Consider the following 17,795-nt stretch of genomic DNA (forward strand, 5'->3'; position numbering starts at 1 on the left):
GCATGTGGAAGCTTTGGAAAGGTTTCAGAGAAGATTTATTAGGATGTTGCCTGGTATGAAAGGAAGGTCTTACGAGGAAAGGCTGAGGGAACTGAGGCTGTTTTCATTGGAGAGAAGACGATTGAGAGGTGACTAAATGATTAAGTCACCTCTCAGGTGATTATAAGATAATCAGAGGGTTAGATAGGGTGGACAGTGAGAGCCTTTTTCCTCAGACGGTGAAGACTAACACAAGGGGACATAGCTTTAAATTGAGGGGTGATAGATTTAGGACAGATGTCAGGGGTAGTTTCTTGACTCAGAGTAGTAGTATGGGCATGGAATGGCCTGTCTGCAACAGTAGTAGACCCGCCGACGTTAAGGGCATTTAAATGGGCATTGGACGTATATATGGATAATAATGGAATCGTGTAGGTTCGATGGGCATCAGATTAATTTCACAGGTTGACGCAACATCGGGGGCTGAAGGCCCTGTACTGCACTGCAACGTTCTATGTTCTATGTTAAAACTCCATCTGCTACCCCTTGACCTATTGGTCCACCTGATCAAGGTCCCGTTGTACTCTGAGATAATTTTCTGCGCTGTCCACTCCACCTCCAATTTTGGTGTCCTCTGCAAACTTACTAACAAGATCTCCTATATTCACATCCAAATCATTCACAAGTAACAGTGGACCCAGCACCGATCCCTGCAGCAAACCACTGGTCACAGGCCTCTAGTTGGAAAAGCAACCCTCCACCACCACCCTCTGTCTCCTACCTTCAAGTCAATTATTGTATCCAATTGTCTTGGATTCCATGTGATCTAGCCCTGCTAACCAATCTACCATGAGGAACCTTGTCAATGCACCTGACCTCCAGTCAGCTCCCTCCTTTTGGAAGCGAGTTCCGAAAAGCATTGTCATCGCTATCAGATCATCATTTTGTCAGGCACTTTGCAGTGCAGGGCGGAGGTGGGGACTGCAGGTGCTGGAGTTAGAGTCAAGATCAGAGCGGTGCTGGAAAAGCGCAGCAGGTCAAGCAGCATCCGAGGAGCAGGAGAAATTAATGTTTCAGTTCCCGTTGACGAGCTTTTGCCCGAAATGCCAATTTTCCTGCTCCTCAGATGCTGCCTGACCTGCTGTGCTTTTCCAGCCCCACTCTAATCTTGACGGGACAGTGCAGTCTGCTTTCCACATTGTTGGGATGGTAGACAATTAGAGTGACAAGCTCATGTATCTAATTCTCTGGTTGACATGCCTGGTGCTTATGCACGGACATTTCCAACTCATGAATCAGCGAACTGCACACCCTTTGTTTTCTGAATGACGAAGGGCTGAGTGCCAGGGGTGTATTGAATGCCAGGCTACTGTACACTGTGGAGCCATACCCATTAAAATAACTCTTAAAAGCTGTAAAATCCAGATGATTCCAAATGGAACACGCCAAGACCCCTACTGTGTGCCTTTTGCTCGACATAATTCGCATTGTCTAAACAGCAGCTGCCATTGGCAGATGTCTAGCATGTGTAGCCTTGAGATAATTACTGACCATCCCAGCAATGCGGATAACAGGCTGCACTGTAAAGTGCCTGACAAAATGACGATCTGTTAGCGATGACTCTCGGGGGTTGGGCACATTTTTGTTCACCTTCTGCAGGGAACACTTTTCATGGAAAATGATACAATTTTACCTTGAAATTCCCGAACTACATTCCCGCAGTAGCACCTAAGTGGTACTGTCCCTATCACTGAGCCAGGAGGCCTGGCCTCAAGTCCTACCTCCTCCAGACATGGGTCATAACATGTATGAAGAGGTTAATTAGAAATATCTGCATATGTCAGACGGGACTGCGAGTTTGCAAAATCTGTCTTGGCCTTTTTTTACTAACTGATCATAGTATCTCTACAGAACAGAAAAAAGCCATTCAGCCCATCATGTTTGCACTATCCCTCCAAAGAGCATCCCACTCAGTCGCCGTAACCCTGAATGTCCCACAGCTAATCCACCTCACCTCCATATACCTGGACTCTATGGGCAATGTAGCATGGCCAATCCACCTAACCTGCACATCTTTGGACTGTGGGAGGGAACTGGAGCACCCAGAGGAAACGCATGCAGAAACGGGCAGAATGGGCAAACTCCAGACAGTCACCCGAGGCTGGAATTGAACCCAGGTCCCTGGTGCTGTGAGGCAGCAATGCTAACCACTGAGGCACTGTGCTTTCATTTGCTTTTTTTATTCAAATTTCCAACTGTTGCAGACTTCCTTGACTTGTCAGGGTTTGAGCCAGTTGCTTTCCAGAGGTCATTGTGGGGACAGAGTCTCCGACATAAACTAAAAAATTGGTTGATTGTCCAAACCATCAGCTGCAGAAGCCACAGTGCCTGGGGTCAGGGATGAGAGTGGGTTATTGGGTTGGGGAGATAGGGAAGAGAGAAAGAGGGGACAAATCTGTTTACTTAATATAAACCTTATGCAAAGCTTGCATTTCTATCAAATCTTTGGACATTCCAAAGACCCTTAAGGTCAAGTAGAACTCAAGAATTGTTGAAATGTAGGAATGTGCACAAAAAAACTCCCACAGGCAGCAATGGGATGACTAAGGAGGTTTCAATTGAGCACTGACATTTGTTTTTTTTGGGACAGCTAACAAAACGAATCAATCTTATTTTTATCTCCTTTTCATGGTTGCCAATATCACATCATTTGAGAAGAATGGGGGTAACTCATTGAAGTTTCAGAGTCTTAGTAAGGGGCTTGACAGGCTAAATGCTGAGAGATGGTTCCCCTCCTGGGAGGGTCTAGGACCAAGGGGATACAGTCTCAGAATAAAGGGCATTAATTTAAGACTAAGACGAGGAGGAATTTCTTCTCTTAGAGTGTTGTGTGTCTTTGGAACTTCTTGGCACAGAGAGAGCTGTGGGGGCAGAGTCCTTGAGTATATTTAAGGCTGAGGTAGATGGATTGTTGATTGGGGAATCAAGGGTTATGGGGAAAGGGCGGGAAAGTGGACGTAAGGAATGTCAGATCAGCAATGACGTTATTGAGTGGTGGAGCAGACCCGAGGGGCCTAGTCCAATTCCTGTTTCTTATGGTCTCATGACCCGCTGCCCACAGTGTCCCCGATTATGCAGGGTGCAAGGGTCAGACTTGATGACTATCTCTGAAGTGACTGACTCAGTATGAAATCAGGAGGTCAAAGGTTAGTTAGCTTCCTCCAGAGTTTGGTTCACAATTTAGATTGACTCCAGTGCGGGTCTTCTTATCACAAGATGTTTGAGAGCTCTGCGCTCATGGCATCCTGCAACTCAACCCAAAATCACTTGGGTCTACGTTTTATTTTCATTTCAAATTGTCATTTACAGAGTCATGGGGTTAAACAGCGTGGAAACACTTCTCAAAGGAAAATGGTTTCTGATCTGTTAGTGTCCTCTCAGAAGTGAAGCACTCTTCCTTTTATTTTCAAATCACTTGTGGGGCGTGGGTGTCGTTGGCTGGGCCAGCATTTATTGCTCATCCCTAGTTGTCCCTTGAGAAGGGCTGCGTTCTTGAACCACTGCAGTCCATGTGCTGTAGGCCAGATAGATGTAAATAATGATGCCTCAGCCGACATCCTTAAGCCATGTTATCTGATCATCACTTGCACGCTTTCCTCCAAGCCACACCCATCCTGGTATGAAACTATGTTGCTGCTCCTTCGGGTCAGAATCCAGTGTATCCCTTCCTAACAGCATTGTGGGTATTCCTGCTCAACAGTTAAAGAGGTCAGCTCACAATTGCCTCCTAAAGGGGAATTAGGGATTGGCAAGACACACTGGCCTCACCAGCAATACTCATATCGTGCAAAAGAATTACATTGCTGTTTTGGGTGCTTACTGTAAATTGGCTGTGGAGTTTCCTATGTTATAATGGGGACCATACTTCAATAAAATATTTCATTGGCTGTAATATCCATTGAAAGTCCTGAAATGACGAAAACCATTATAAAAATGGAAAGACTTCTATTTTCCTTGGAGAGGCGAATTTGGATCAGTTTGTTGACGGTTCCATTAGACAAGGTTTTTTTTTGAATAAGGGCTTTCGACCAAGAGGACTAATTGAAAAGAAACAGATCTGTAAGTATCTCAGTTTATGCAGCTAATTCCTGACCGTTTGCATGACCAAGCTAGCCCTGAATTCTGCCTTCCTTTCCCTTTCATATTTATTCACCGGATATGGGCATCACTGGCTAGGTCTGACCCTTCCTGATTGGCCTTGAGAAGGTGGGTGGCAAGTTGTCTTTATGAGTCACTGTAGCCCCTGCAGTATAGAGACACCCATCATGTAGTTAGGTTCCCAGATCACCACAGCACAGTGGCTCTGTGGTTAGCACTGTTGTCTCGTGGTACCAGACACCCAGATTCGATTCCACCCTCAGACAACAGTCTTTGTGGAGTTTGTGCATTCTCTCTAAGTCTGTGTGGGTTTCCTCCCACAGTCCAACAATGTATAGGGTAGTTTGGTCATGCTAAATTACCCATAGTGTGCAGGTTAGGTGGGTTAACCATGGGAAATGCAGGGTTATAGGGATAGAGTGAGGGGGTTGGGTCTTGGTGGGATGCTCTTTGGAGGGTCAGTGTGGATTTGATAGGCCGAACGGTCTGTTTCTATACTGTAGGGATTCTATGGATCCTATCTTGGTTCAGTTACATTGAAGGATTGGTGATTGATTGCCAAATCAGGTTGTGGCTTGGTGGTTGAATATGTTGTTAGGAGCCTATTGTCCTTCTCCTTCTGTGTAGTAGAGGTCAAAAGGAGTCTTGTTGAGTCACTGAAGTGCATCTGGTAGATTGTATATTCTGCTTCCACTATCCATCAATGATGGAAGAAGTGAATGTATAAAATGGTGGATTTAATACCAAGCAAATGGGCTCTTTGGTTTTGACCTTGTTGGGAGATGTTGGAATAGCACTCAACTGGGCAAGTGGAGAAAACTACTGCTTAACACTTGTGCATTGTAGATGGTGAACAGGCTTTGAGGAGACAGGAGGGGAGTTACTTGCTGCAGGATTCCCAGCCTATGGCTAACCAAGTCAGTTCCCAGTCAAGGGCAGAGCATGTGAAGATAGTAGTGCCATTGGATGTGATGGGGAAATGTTTAAAGTTTCTGTCTGGTAGACTAGGTTGTTTGATTTTTTAAAATATTGGATCAAAAGCAAGTTGAAAGCATGAACATTGGGTCCCACAATTAAAAACAAAATTAAAGAGATTTCATATAAAAAAGACACTGACACCTTTCAACAGGTTAGTTGGAAGGCAGCTGTTCTTGAGCTGCCTCAGGAACATCAGAAACAGACTCCAAGTACAGATGGGATAGAGATTGCATTCTGGCTTTGACTCCAATGTCTGCATTTTGCAATCTTGTTTGACCCTCACAATTCCATACTGGGGGATAGCTACACTCTCAGAAGGACTGCATTTCAGAAAGCTTACCAGACTATCTCTGCTTTATGTTGGACACAAAAGATGCCATGGTATGATTCACGGATAGCAGGGGTAACTTTGTGGCATCGTGGCCAATATTTGTCCCTCAACATCAGTGACAGCCAGTTTAGCCAGTCAAATGTCACATTATGGTTTGTGGGATGAGGCTATGTGCAAATTATCTGTTGGATTTCAGAGTATTCGAGAAGATTTGGAGCTCATGCTGTTGACTTGCTCACTGAGCTGGTAGGTTTGTTTGCAGATGTTTCGTCACCATGCTGGGTAATATCATCAGTGAGCCTCCAGTGAAGCACTGATGATCTGTCCCACTTGCTGTGTATGTGTCTGGTTCTACTGGGGTTGGTGGTGCCATTTCCAATTCTTTGTTGGTCCTGTTTCTTAGTGGTTGGTATATGGGTCCCAATCCAATTGAATCAAAACCAACAACAAAACTGAGAACGACACCACCAACTCCAACACACCTGGACACATAAAGAGCAAGTGGGACAGAACACCAATGCCTCATTGGAGGGGCGCTGGTGATGTTACCTGGTGACAAAATATCTGAGAACAAACTTACCAGCTCAGCGAGCAACCTTATCTGTTGGGTTTCTCTATGTAATAACAGCAGAATGCAGAAATAATTAATTTAGCTTGAAGCACATCTAGAACATGAACAAGAGTCCTTCCTTCCTGCAGTATGTCTCAGAGGGAAAGATGGTTTAACAGTAATGCAGATGCAAAATTCGATTCATCTCCCATCTCCTAATTTCCATTATTAATTCTTACCTTCTGTAGGACAAATGCTCACTTTGTTCGCTATTTTTAAACGTTTATAGAAATTCGTACTTTTTAAATACATTTCTGGCTAGCTTTCTCTCAGACATGATTTTTCTTCCCTATAAATGATTAGATCATTCTTTGCTGTTTTTACATTCTGCCATGCCACTTGGCTTTGCACAGTTAGAAACTTTTCCTGCATTTAGGTTATCTCTCTCTGTGTGCTAATACCACCGTTAACTAATGTCTTCTTCAAAATAGTGCCATGTGGTTTTGGGATGCACCCTCAGGAGCTACTCAGGGATTTGGTTTAACATCTCTTCCCTAAGAGGAATGCAGTGCTGGCAGTGTTGCAGTCCATCAGGGACTGAACTGTTAGCCCCAATCACCTTCTTTCAACTCTAGAGTGGGTTTGAACTCACCACCTCTCTCAAACTCCAGAGTACCACCCAGTGAGACACAACGGGCAGCATTTTGTTAGCGCTTCACATCCTGCTGACTGTAAACCATCGACTCCAGTCTGTCAGGCGGACTGTCTTTCAGTTGAAATGCCCAATTAAAGCTCTGTCTGCCTTCTCAGGGGAAGGGATCAGATCCCACAGCACCATCCATACTATCATAGAGTGATAGAGTCATACAGCATGGCAACAAAGCCTTCGGTCCAACCAGTCCCCCCTGACTATATTCCCAAACCAAACTAGTCCCACCTGCCTGCGCTTGTCCCATATCCCTCCAAACCTTTCCTATTCATGAATTTATCCAAATGTCTTTTAAACATTGTAACTGTACCCGCATCCACCACTTCCTCTGGAAGTTCATTCCCCACACGAACCACTCTCTGTGGAAAAAGGTTGCCCCTTCCTGTCCGTTTAAAATCTTTCTCCTCTCACCGTAAAAATATGCCCCCTAGTTTTGAACTCCCCCACCCCTGGGGAAAAGACCCTCGTCATTCACCCTATCCATGCCCCTCATGATTTTATAAACCTCTATAAGGTCACCCCTCAACCTCCTACACTCTAGTCTTTCCAGTCTATTTTCATAACTTAAAATGCCATCTATCCCGTTTGTCCTTTGATGAATATTTAACCTTTAATCAACATTACCAAAAAACAGACTATCTGGTCATAATCACATTACCTTGTGTGGCAGCATTCTATGCAGAGATTGGCTATTGAGTTCCCAACGTTGTTACAGTGGCCACACCTCAGAAGGATTTGATTGGATGTAAAGTGTTTTGGGGTATCCTAAGATTTCCAAAGGTGCTATAGGAATACAAGTCTTTGTTTTTGTTCTAATATGGAGGTGGGGGGGTAGAAAACTGGCATAAAATATTTGGGAATTCGGGCGTGCATCATGTAACACAAATTGAAACACTTCTCCCATTAAAAAGGATGCAATAAATCTAAAGCATGTATCACTGGGTACCATGAAATAATGTGCCCAATGAAATAATGCCAATGCAGAATGAGTGCTGACCATGCCAGGTTGAGTTGTTTCTTCAGTAGCTATTACAGTATAATGGAAGAATTTCACACATTCAAGATATCAGCGATGTGTACATACTGGCACAGCGCAGTCAGCATTACTGGGAGATTAAGACATTGTCTGTGCTCACTGTTTAACTTCATTGAACAGCAGTGTTTGGATTATCCACTTGAACACCATAAGAGCAATTTAATCTGAACCAGGGAGAGAGAGAATCTGAAGAGGGACTGCTTGGAAATGGCTAATTGGAAGTTACACCCCATCTGATTTACACCCACGCAGCCTACACGTGCTAAACATTCCCCCGGTGTTGAGAGTGTGGTGCTGGAAAAGCACAGCAGGTCAGGCAGCATCTGAGGAGCAGGAGAATCGATGTTTCGGGCATAAGCCTCATTCCTGATTTTCCAGCACCACACTCTCGGCTCTGATCTCCTGCATCTGCAGTTTTCACTTTCTCCTTATCATTCCCCCAACCAAACCCAAAATAGATCAGGTACAATATGCACCCTGCCTGAAAGGGAGTATTGGAGCAATCTCACCCAGTGTATAGCTGTCCAATTTACATACCTTACAACATACACATCTTCAACCCTTACTCACTAAATATACATCTCACCCAAATACAGTCATCCAGTAAACAAGCACCTGATATACACCTTCCACTATGCACCCCACTCAATATATATTGGCTGAATATACACCACCCAAAGTATATTCCCCCCAATATCCATCCAGCCACTAATCACTTGCCCAATATTCCACCATGTAATATACACCCTCCCAGTGTATACCCACTCAATATAACCTTACCTATTGTTTATCCAGTATATTCCCCCAAATATACACCCATGCAGTAGATACCTTGCCAATACTTGCATGTCCTTTTTATCTGCTAACGTATGCACCATCCCATATGTTCCATAATAAATAGATACACTGGCTGATATGTTCCTGCTGGATTTATACTCTAAGCAGATACAGTCCACCTATATATACTTCATCTGTAACACAAGAGTGATCTTGAATCTCCTCTCTGTCTGAATGTTATATTAAAAAAAATTTGTTCTTCAGATATTCAATGTCCCAAAGTGTGAGTCAAGTCCCTACAGATTTCTTACAGGAATCTCCTCCTTAAGGTCTGAATGGAACCAGCAGTTGCCCTGAGACTTCTTCAGAGGCAATAAACAGCACCAGGGACCCAGGTTCGATTCCAGCCTCGGGTAACTGTCTGTGCGGAGTTTGCAAGTTCTTTCCGTGTCTGCGTGGGTTTCTTCCGGGTGCTCCAGTTTCTTCCCACAGTCCAAAGATGTGCAAGGTTCAGCGGCTTGGTAATGCCAAGTTGCCCATAGTGTCCAGGGATATGTTGACTAGGTGAATTAGCCATGGGAAATGTGGGGTTACAGGGAGAGGGTAGAGTGGTGGATCTGAATGGGATGGTCTTTGGACGGGCGATGTGGACTCAATGGGCCGAATGGTCTGCTTCCACACTGCAGGGTTTCCATGATCCATTCCCATCTGTGAGATGCTGAGTGCAGTTTGAAGAATGGTGTCCAGTTTCAAATTGTGTCTCCCATGGGTGCCCCAAACTTATGCCCTTTACAATTCCATAGCATCAGATTTTATCATGGATTCTGAAAAATGAGTTCTGATTTTTATCATGATTGATTTGAACCCCATTGCCCAGAAAATTGGAATGGGGTTTGGGATTACTAGCCCAGTGACGTTACCACTATAGTGCTGCCTCCCTTTTATATGTTCAACAGTCCAGGCATGGATGTAAATAATGAATCCAGCAAAGTCCAAGAAGAAAAGGCTCACTTGCCTATCCCCTTGGTTGCAAATAAGACAGAGGAATGAAAATTAAAAAAAACAGGCAAGAAGAAAGGAAGTTCTTTTCCTTTACTAAGAACAATGGGATGGGTACAGCTGATGCAACAGGAGGAGATGTCCCATCTCTTGGTTGACCCCTTAGCTATTGATCTTGATGTTCACTCCCTATGCCAACGCAGACTGTACCACAGGCTTCAATGCAGCTACTCACTCAACACACTCCACCACAACCTGCCAATTCCACAATTTCCAAAACTTGGAAGCATAGGGATAGCAGTCACTTCGGAACACCAGCAGCAGCACGGAACCTTGCAAATCCTAAGACCAAAGGCTCTCTTTCTGTGCTGTACCACTCTCTGACTCTAGGTCACAAACCATCCCACCTTGGACTCATATTACCAATGGGCTTCATTGTCACTGGATCAAAATCCTGAAATTGCATCCCCAACAAAATTGAGGAATTATCCCCACCACAAGGTTCAAGAAGGTGGTTCACCATCACTTTCTCCTCGGGTAATTGGGGATAAACAGTTGGGACCATTCCAGTGACATTCATATCCTGAGAAGAACCAACAAAAAGAATTGGTGGGGCTGCATTTTATAGACAGGAAACTGAACTGGATATTTTTCAGATCATTTCAGAGAATGTGAGACTGACCACAAAAACTGCAATGTTTCCATTAGTGGTTCTTGCTGCTGACTACCCTGAACTATTGGCCAAGATTATATTGACTCCCATTTTGAGATATTACAGAATATAAAAGCTATTTTGCCAACCCGATAAAAACTGGAGCTATTAAAGAGTAGAGTTATATACATATACAAAGATATACATGGAAAGGCAGTGAAAATGAAGAAACAGGCTAATTCTTCCACATTGATATTTACATTAATTTAATCACATCTCCCTTTAAAACCCTTTTTGTTTATTAATTATTCCATCAAAAGAAAAAAGTTTGCATTTATATAGTGCCTTTTTCTTCATTTATGTAGCGTATTTTCCTTCATCTGCATAGTGCCTTTTTCTATTTATATAATATCTTCCCCTTAATTTATCCATTCAATTGAAAGAAAAGCTTGCATTGATAAAGTGCCTTTTCCTTCAGCTAACTATTTAATCAATAAATAAAACTTGCATTTATATACCTTTCTCCTCATTTATACAGTGTATTTTCCTTCATTTGCTGAGTGCCTTTTTCTTAAGTTCTTTAGTGCCTTTTCCTTTGGCTAACCATACAATCAAAAAGAAAAACTTGCATTTATGTAGTGCCTTTCACAACCTCCTAATTCATTTAATGGCCAGCGTTCATTGAAGTCTGTTGAGGTGCAGTCAACGTTGTCAGCATAGGTAATACAGCCACCAATTAGCACACAGCAAGTCCCCCAAAACAGAAAGGAAATACCGATGAGATGCTTGGATTTAGTGATGTTTTTTGAAGAATAAATATTGTCCAGGAACCCTGTTCCTATGTGAATGAGTGTATCCATCTGAGCACCCACAAAGCCACATTTTAATGTATCACCTGAAAGATGGCATCTCTGACTGTGCAGCACTCCCTCAGTAACTGAATTGGCCCAGAATTGATCAATCAGTCTTGAAAGATGACATAGTAAGATTTAGTAACTAGGACAGGGAATTCCCACCAAATGGCCTGGTTAGTTTAACTAGTCGGCTAGTATGTGGTTCTGAATAACGCCGACAGTACGGGATCAAATCTGAGGTAAACATGGGACCTGAAGCCTGGTCTTGCCCCTGAGATAGGAAGGCAGCAGGAAACCATCGCTGACCAAAACAAAAACTGGCCCAAGATGGAACCTCAGCTGAGAATGAGCCAAAACTCTGTCTTCAGGAACAGCATGAATGAATAATTAAGGAATGTTTCTTGTGTGCGGCTGGAATGCAGTTTTGCTGTCCGTCCTTGTACTGTTCAAGAGGGTGGACTGGTTTATTTATTTCTGGATTCCAAACCATAATCAGTAAAAGCCACTTTTCTAAGGCCAGCATTGCTTATAATCAGTTACACTGCTCAAAAGCCTACACCAATCTTTGGCCTACTTTGCCCTTCAGTCTAAACTGAGCTGGGCTGATGGAGCTCACTATTTGGCTGATGGGCAGTACACTGCAGTAAGGAGAAAGTGAGGGCTGCAGATGCTGGGGATCAGAGCCGAGAGTGTGGTGCTGGAAAAGCACAACAGGTCAGGCGGCATCCGAGGAGCAGGAGAATCGACGTTTCGGGCATTTTGTGATGAAAGGCTTATGCCCAAAGCATCAATTCTCCTGCTCCTCGGATGCTGCCTAACCAGCTGTGCTTTTCCAGCACCACACTCTTGAGCCCACTCCAGTCATTAAGTTTGGCAGGATCCTGGGGATACTGAGAATTCACTCTTTTCCCAAATAATGTGGTGGGATCTGTGGGGGCTTCTGCACTGTTGGAGGTGTTGATTTTTGAATAAGATGTTAAACTGAGACCCAATCTGTCCTTTCTTAACCCTGAGGCCATTGAGAAAGGGGAACTTGTTGTCACATGGGCTGGCTAAGCAAATAGCAGTAATGTGTTAAAGGAAAATTGATGAAGGCAGAGTAAAAGGCAGGGTGCGCTGATAGAGTGAGAGGAAGTCAGGTGGTGGAGATACACGTTGAACATAACACCAGTCCCAGAGAAGCACTCTTAGAATGAGCAGATACCAGAGGAACAGCCAATGAAAATGCACATATACTCATGATTTAAAGTTGAGATGTGAAATGCATCCATGGAGATCGATGGAAGTGGAACTGACCAGAACTATCACAGTTTTGCTAAATGTCAATTATATTTGTGATAATGTGTATTGGGAAAACAATACTTTGTAAATGCAAATGATAGTGCATGAAAAGGGAAATGTTTAGTAAATGCATTGGTACTGAGGTGTACTGGCTGGCCTACAATAGTCATGTGATTGCTACCTCTGCTATAAATACAATCTGTGCCAGAGATTAAGCCGACATCACTTGAAACAGAGTCTGCGTCTATCTGCCACTTTTATATTACTTTGTCTGTGTGACCGCATCAGTAATTCATATTGTGCTGATCTTATAATTAAAAGGCGCATAGGCCCTGACATGTCTGAGGTCTGCTTCTCCAGCATCCCACCACATGTCTCAGTCACAATCCTAGGCCCAGGGAGTGAATTCCAGAACAGAGCGACTCGCGCTAAAAATAAAACTCCTTTGCGGGAATCTGATAGCAAGCAATAAAATGAAATGGTGAAATTAGATACCTGCTGAAACATATAAAGTACTTGTTGAATTTTATTTCAAAATCCCCCCTCACCTTTTTACAAATTGGTCACCATAAAACATAAGCCTTCACAGAGAGGCCTCAACCTTCATTTCTCCAGCAATTTGGCTCCCACCTGTTAACAAATTCCTCTCTCACTCTCCAACAGAAGAAGAGTTGTTGGCAGTGTTAAGAAAGAAATTTATGGGAACCATATTTAGCTAATACCAATCTAGTGAAGAAACAAAACATAACTGGTCCAAGAGCACTACTGTTCATTTACATCCACAGCTCACCAAACCTGTCCTAGTCCCATTCCAAGTGATCTCCTTACCCCAACAATGGTCTATTGAATTAATTGCATGACGTGCAATCCTTGAACATCTCCAGCCTTTTGAGGGAAGGAGAGAATTTGCTAAAGACTTTCTGTGGCTGGAACTGGTGAAGAGCAAGTGGCTTCAGTGAAGAGGTATCACTGGAGTCAAACTCTGTTTCTCTCACCAGAGATGCTGCCAGACTTACCGGGTTTCTCCAGCACTTTCTCTTTTTGTACCACTGACGGTTAATTGATTTACAATCCAATCTTGTTTAACAAATGTCATCAAGAAGAGCAAAATTCTACTTCCACATGAAGACCCAATGAAATCAAACGGTGAACCACTTTTGACTTCTCTGCCTCAGCTTTCTTGTCACCCAATCTCAACACACCTTGTTTGTGCGTTTGTTAACTTGATTTCGGTTAATCTGGATTTACACTTTGATGGGTAATGTTAAACTGACTCTCTCTCTGATGTATCAGTTTAGCAGTGATACTGCTTAATTCCTTCTGTCATTGTCAGTTCTGAACTAGTTGAACGTCTTTAGTCACCTGCATCCTGAAGCGAGTGAAGTGACTCATGACAATACACACTCAATGTTAATTGTTTTTTTAGTTGCATTTATTCGACTTTCTAGTGCAGATCAGAGTAGCAGCTGTGAGCAGCATTTGGACCTGAGCTCAGTGTGATTCTTTAAGATGGGTGACAAACTCAAATCTCCCACACACAGACACAGTAACTTGTCAATGATGGCAGACATTCCCAGGGGGATTAGGGCGTATGACATCTATATCCCGAGAAAACTCAGCCTGAAGTGGATGTCAGTCAAAGAACAACGTTGTGTGTGATTTGGGAGACGTGACTCACTATTCAAAAAGCTGATCTCTGTGTCAGGAGGCTGTGGCCTAACACAAAGGCTTGAGCACAGAATTAGTGAGGTGCTTGATGCACTGTCAGAGACACTGTCTTTAGGATGAAACATTAAACTAATCTGCTAAATTATAAAAACTAGGTTCAAATGAAAGCTCATCAACATGAAACACTAATTCCATTTTTTACCCTTCACAGAGGCCACCTGGCCTGTTGAGTTTTAATTTTATTTCAGATTTTCAACATCTCCACCTTCTGTATCAAACGGATTTGAAAGATCCCATGGTTTTATTATTAAGAAGTGTTCAGGGGAATGTTGGGGTGTAGGGTGCTTCCCCTGGCATCCTGGCTAATATTTATCTCTCAAACAACATTATATAACAAAGGATTGAGATATTATTACATCGCTGTATGCGGGAGATTGCTAGGAGCAATTTGGGTACCTTGCTTCCTTTTGGACAAATGTGATGGCACATCCAAAGCATTTCATTGGGATGCCCTGAGGTTGTAGGAAACATAGGCCATTCAGCCCACTGAGCCTGCCCCATTGATCAATACTAACATGGCTGATCAAACACCTCAATGACTTTTAGCCACCCCATCACCATAACCTTGTACATCATTGATAAATATACATTATGTAATTGTTAATGCCCATTATGGAAAGTTGTACATAAATATAAATCCCATTTTTTATTAATGTGCTTCTTTAACAGGGGCTGATGTAAGAGGACAGGGGTCTAATGGTGCAGTGACAGCCTCTGAGCCAGTAGTGTCGAGGTTCAAGTCCCACATGGAACGGATAGTCAAACATTCATTTATAAATTATTCCAACTTACATTAATGTCAGGCAGTAACAGCAGGAGAAATTCCATGTCAACTATTTGATGGGAAAACAGTGAAGTGCCTACTATCTAATATCCATAACGACATAAGAACATTAGAATTAGAAGCAGGGGTAGGCTATTCGGCCCCCTTGGGCCCGCTCCACCATTCAATAAGATCATTGACTCAGCTCCACTTACTTGCCTGCTCACTGTAACCTTTAATTCCTTTACTGCTCAAAAATCTATCCATCTTTGCTTTAAAAAACATTCAACAAGGAAGCCTCAACTGCTTCACTGGGCAGGGAATTCTACAGATTCACAACCCTTTGGGTGAAGAAATTCCTCCGCAACTCAGTCCAAAAAGTGCTCCCCCTTATATTGAGGGCTAGTTCTATTTTCACCAGCCAGTGGTAACAACCTCCAGGTTACTATAGATGACTCAGTGGTTAGCACTGCTCCCTCACAGCGCCAGGGACTCGGGTTCGATTCCAGCCGAGGGCAACTGTCTGTGTGGAGTTTGCACATTCTCCCCGTGTCTGCATGGGTTTCCTCCAGGTGCTCCGGTTTCCATTCACAGTCCAAAGATGTGCAGGTTAGATGAACTGGCCATGCTAAATTGCCCATCGTGTTCAGGGATGTGTAGGTTAGGTGCATTAGTCAGGGGTAAATGTAGAGTAATAGGGTAGGGGAATGAGTCTGGGTGAGATACTCTATGGAGGGTCGGTTGTTGACTCAATGGCCTGTTTCCACACTGTAGGGATTCTATGAGTGTGGAGGTAAAAGTGTCCTGTTACCAAAGGAACATGGACTCCCTGGGGACACAGTCGGGCAGATGGGCAGAGTGGTTCAGATTGCTTCCACCGGGGTTCAATCCCATCTCTAGTTGAGGTTGATTTGAGCGGTGTCCCATTACCATCAACATGGCAGATCAGGGAAGCAGAGATGAAGGAAACGAGTAAGAGATTCAGCAACCTAAAGAATGGGAAAGATGCATTGAAAGGACAATCAATACCAGAGGAAATGGTGGACACAGGTACAATTTCAAGGTTGAAAAGACATTTGGAGAAGTACATGAATAAGAAATGTTTGGAGGGACTTGGGCCAAGTGCAGGCAGGTGGGACTAGTTTAGTTTGTGATTCTAGTCAGTACTGGCTGGTTGGGCCGAAGGGTCTGTTTCCATGCTGTATGACTCCACAAGGCTCTGACCAAGATGAGGAATTGGAGGCTGTGGCGCCTGCAAGTGTCTTCAGCAAAAGCCAATGTGTTCAGGAGTGGGGCTGAGGGGAGGAGAGGGAAGAGGAGGCAACAAAGGCTGACTGCGCCTCAACCTGGGAAATCAACCTGGGAACCCGAGCAAACCGCACAGAGAAAGGATTTCAGTCTCTCTCTGCTACAATGGACCCTAAGAGACCAAAACCCATTCCTCATGAGTATTAATTTTAATTCACGGTGCCCTTGATTGGAAATCAAAGAGGCTGCATTGTTGGATAACAGCGAGCCTGCAATTGTGACGAAGGCAGGTTGCTGAGGAGGGAAGATTTGCATTTCATTAGTGCCACTCATAAACTCAGGGCGTCCTGAAGAGTGGTTGCCTGCCAAGAGCTTTTGAAAGATAATGGAATGTCAGGTTTGTGGCAGCCAGCTAGTGCACAGCATGATCCCACAAATGACAAAGCAATCAGGTCTGGATAATCATTTATTTTTGTCAACCATGTCAATCATGGGATTATGACATCAGCAGTGGCAATAACTCCCCAGCTATTTATTGTGATATGACTGAGAGAGGGGCCGACACATTTGATTTCACATCTCATCCAAGCAATGGCCTCCGTGACAGAGCAGCACTCCCTCGGTGCTGCAACGAGTGAGTGTGTGGGTTTCCGGACTGGGATTTACACCTACAATCCTCAGAAGCTGAGGTGATAGCACTCCTCACTTGACACCTTGGCGTTTGCTCTGGGCTTCCAGCTAGTCTCCACGGTTAAGGTGATGATCCCCTGTATCAATACCTGATTCTGAAATAGTGAAAACTGAGAGGGAGCTAAAGCTGGAAGAGGGAGAGAATGGAAAACCACAAGGTCTTGTCAGTTGGACAATTGATGGGCCGAGCCGAACAGTCTTGCAAGGAGCCAACTAATTGAATTAGTGTGAACCTCTCAGAAATATGCCATCTGCCATTTTCAGTAGATGGGAATCAGTTATACATAGCCACAGACCTCATGCCAGCTATTTATAGACCTGACAAGACCATGCATGGTAATATTAACTTATCGCATCAAATACAAATGGAGCAGCACATACTGCAATCGTAGCCTCACGAAATACGATAGCCATCTTTTCACCACGTCAGAGGAAGGTGGCTGAATACTGCCTGACCAAAAAAAAAATTATGAGTGGAGAATTAAACATATTCAACAAATTTTAAATTAAAAGTACTTCAAAAATAATGTTTACCAAAAATTTACAATAACCTTAAACTTTAGCAGTTATTAAAATATTATTATGGGGCTACGGGTGTTGTTGGCTGGAATTTTAAAAACTTAATTTACAGGATGTGGGCATTGCTGGCTAGGCCATCATTGATTAGGCCCCCCCAATTGTCCAGCAGGCATTTCAGAGCCGGCCACATTGCTGTGAATTAGTTCTAAGCCAATTCAGGTTATGGCTTAAAGGACATGAGTGAAGCAGATCTTTTCTTCAACAATTGACAGCATTTATATGTTTGTCACTAGGCCAGATTTTTATTGAAGTCAAATTTCACTGTCTGCATGGCAGGATTTGAATCCATGTCTTCATTACATTAACCTGGATTTCCAGCTTCCTAGCCCAGTGAGATGACCACTACACCATAGCCTTCCCTAAATCCCCTTTATTGCCCCATGAGAAGGTGATGGTGAGCAATCTTCTCAAGTTCCTGCAGTTCCTGTGGTGTAGGGCCACCCACAGTGCTGATAGGACAGAGTTCCAGGATATTGACCCAGC

The sequence above is a fragment of the Chiloscyllium punctatum genome, chromosome 33, assembly GCF_047496795.1.
Source record: "Chiloscyllium punctatum isolate Juve2018m chromosome 33, sChiPun1.3, whole genome shotgun sequence".
Taxonomy (NCBI): Eukaryota; Metazoa; Chordata; class Chondrichthyes; order Orectolobiformes; family Hemiscylliidae; genus Chiloscyllium; species Chiloscyllium punctatum.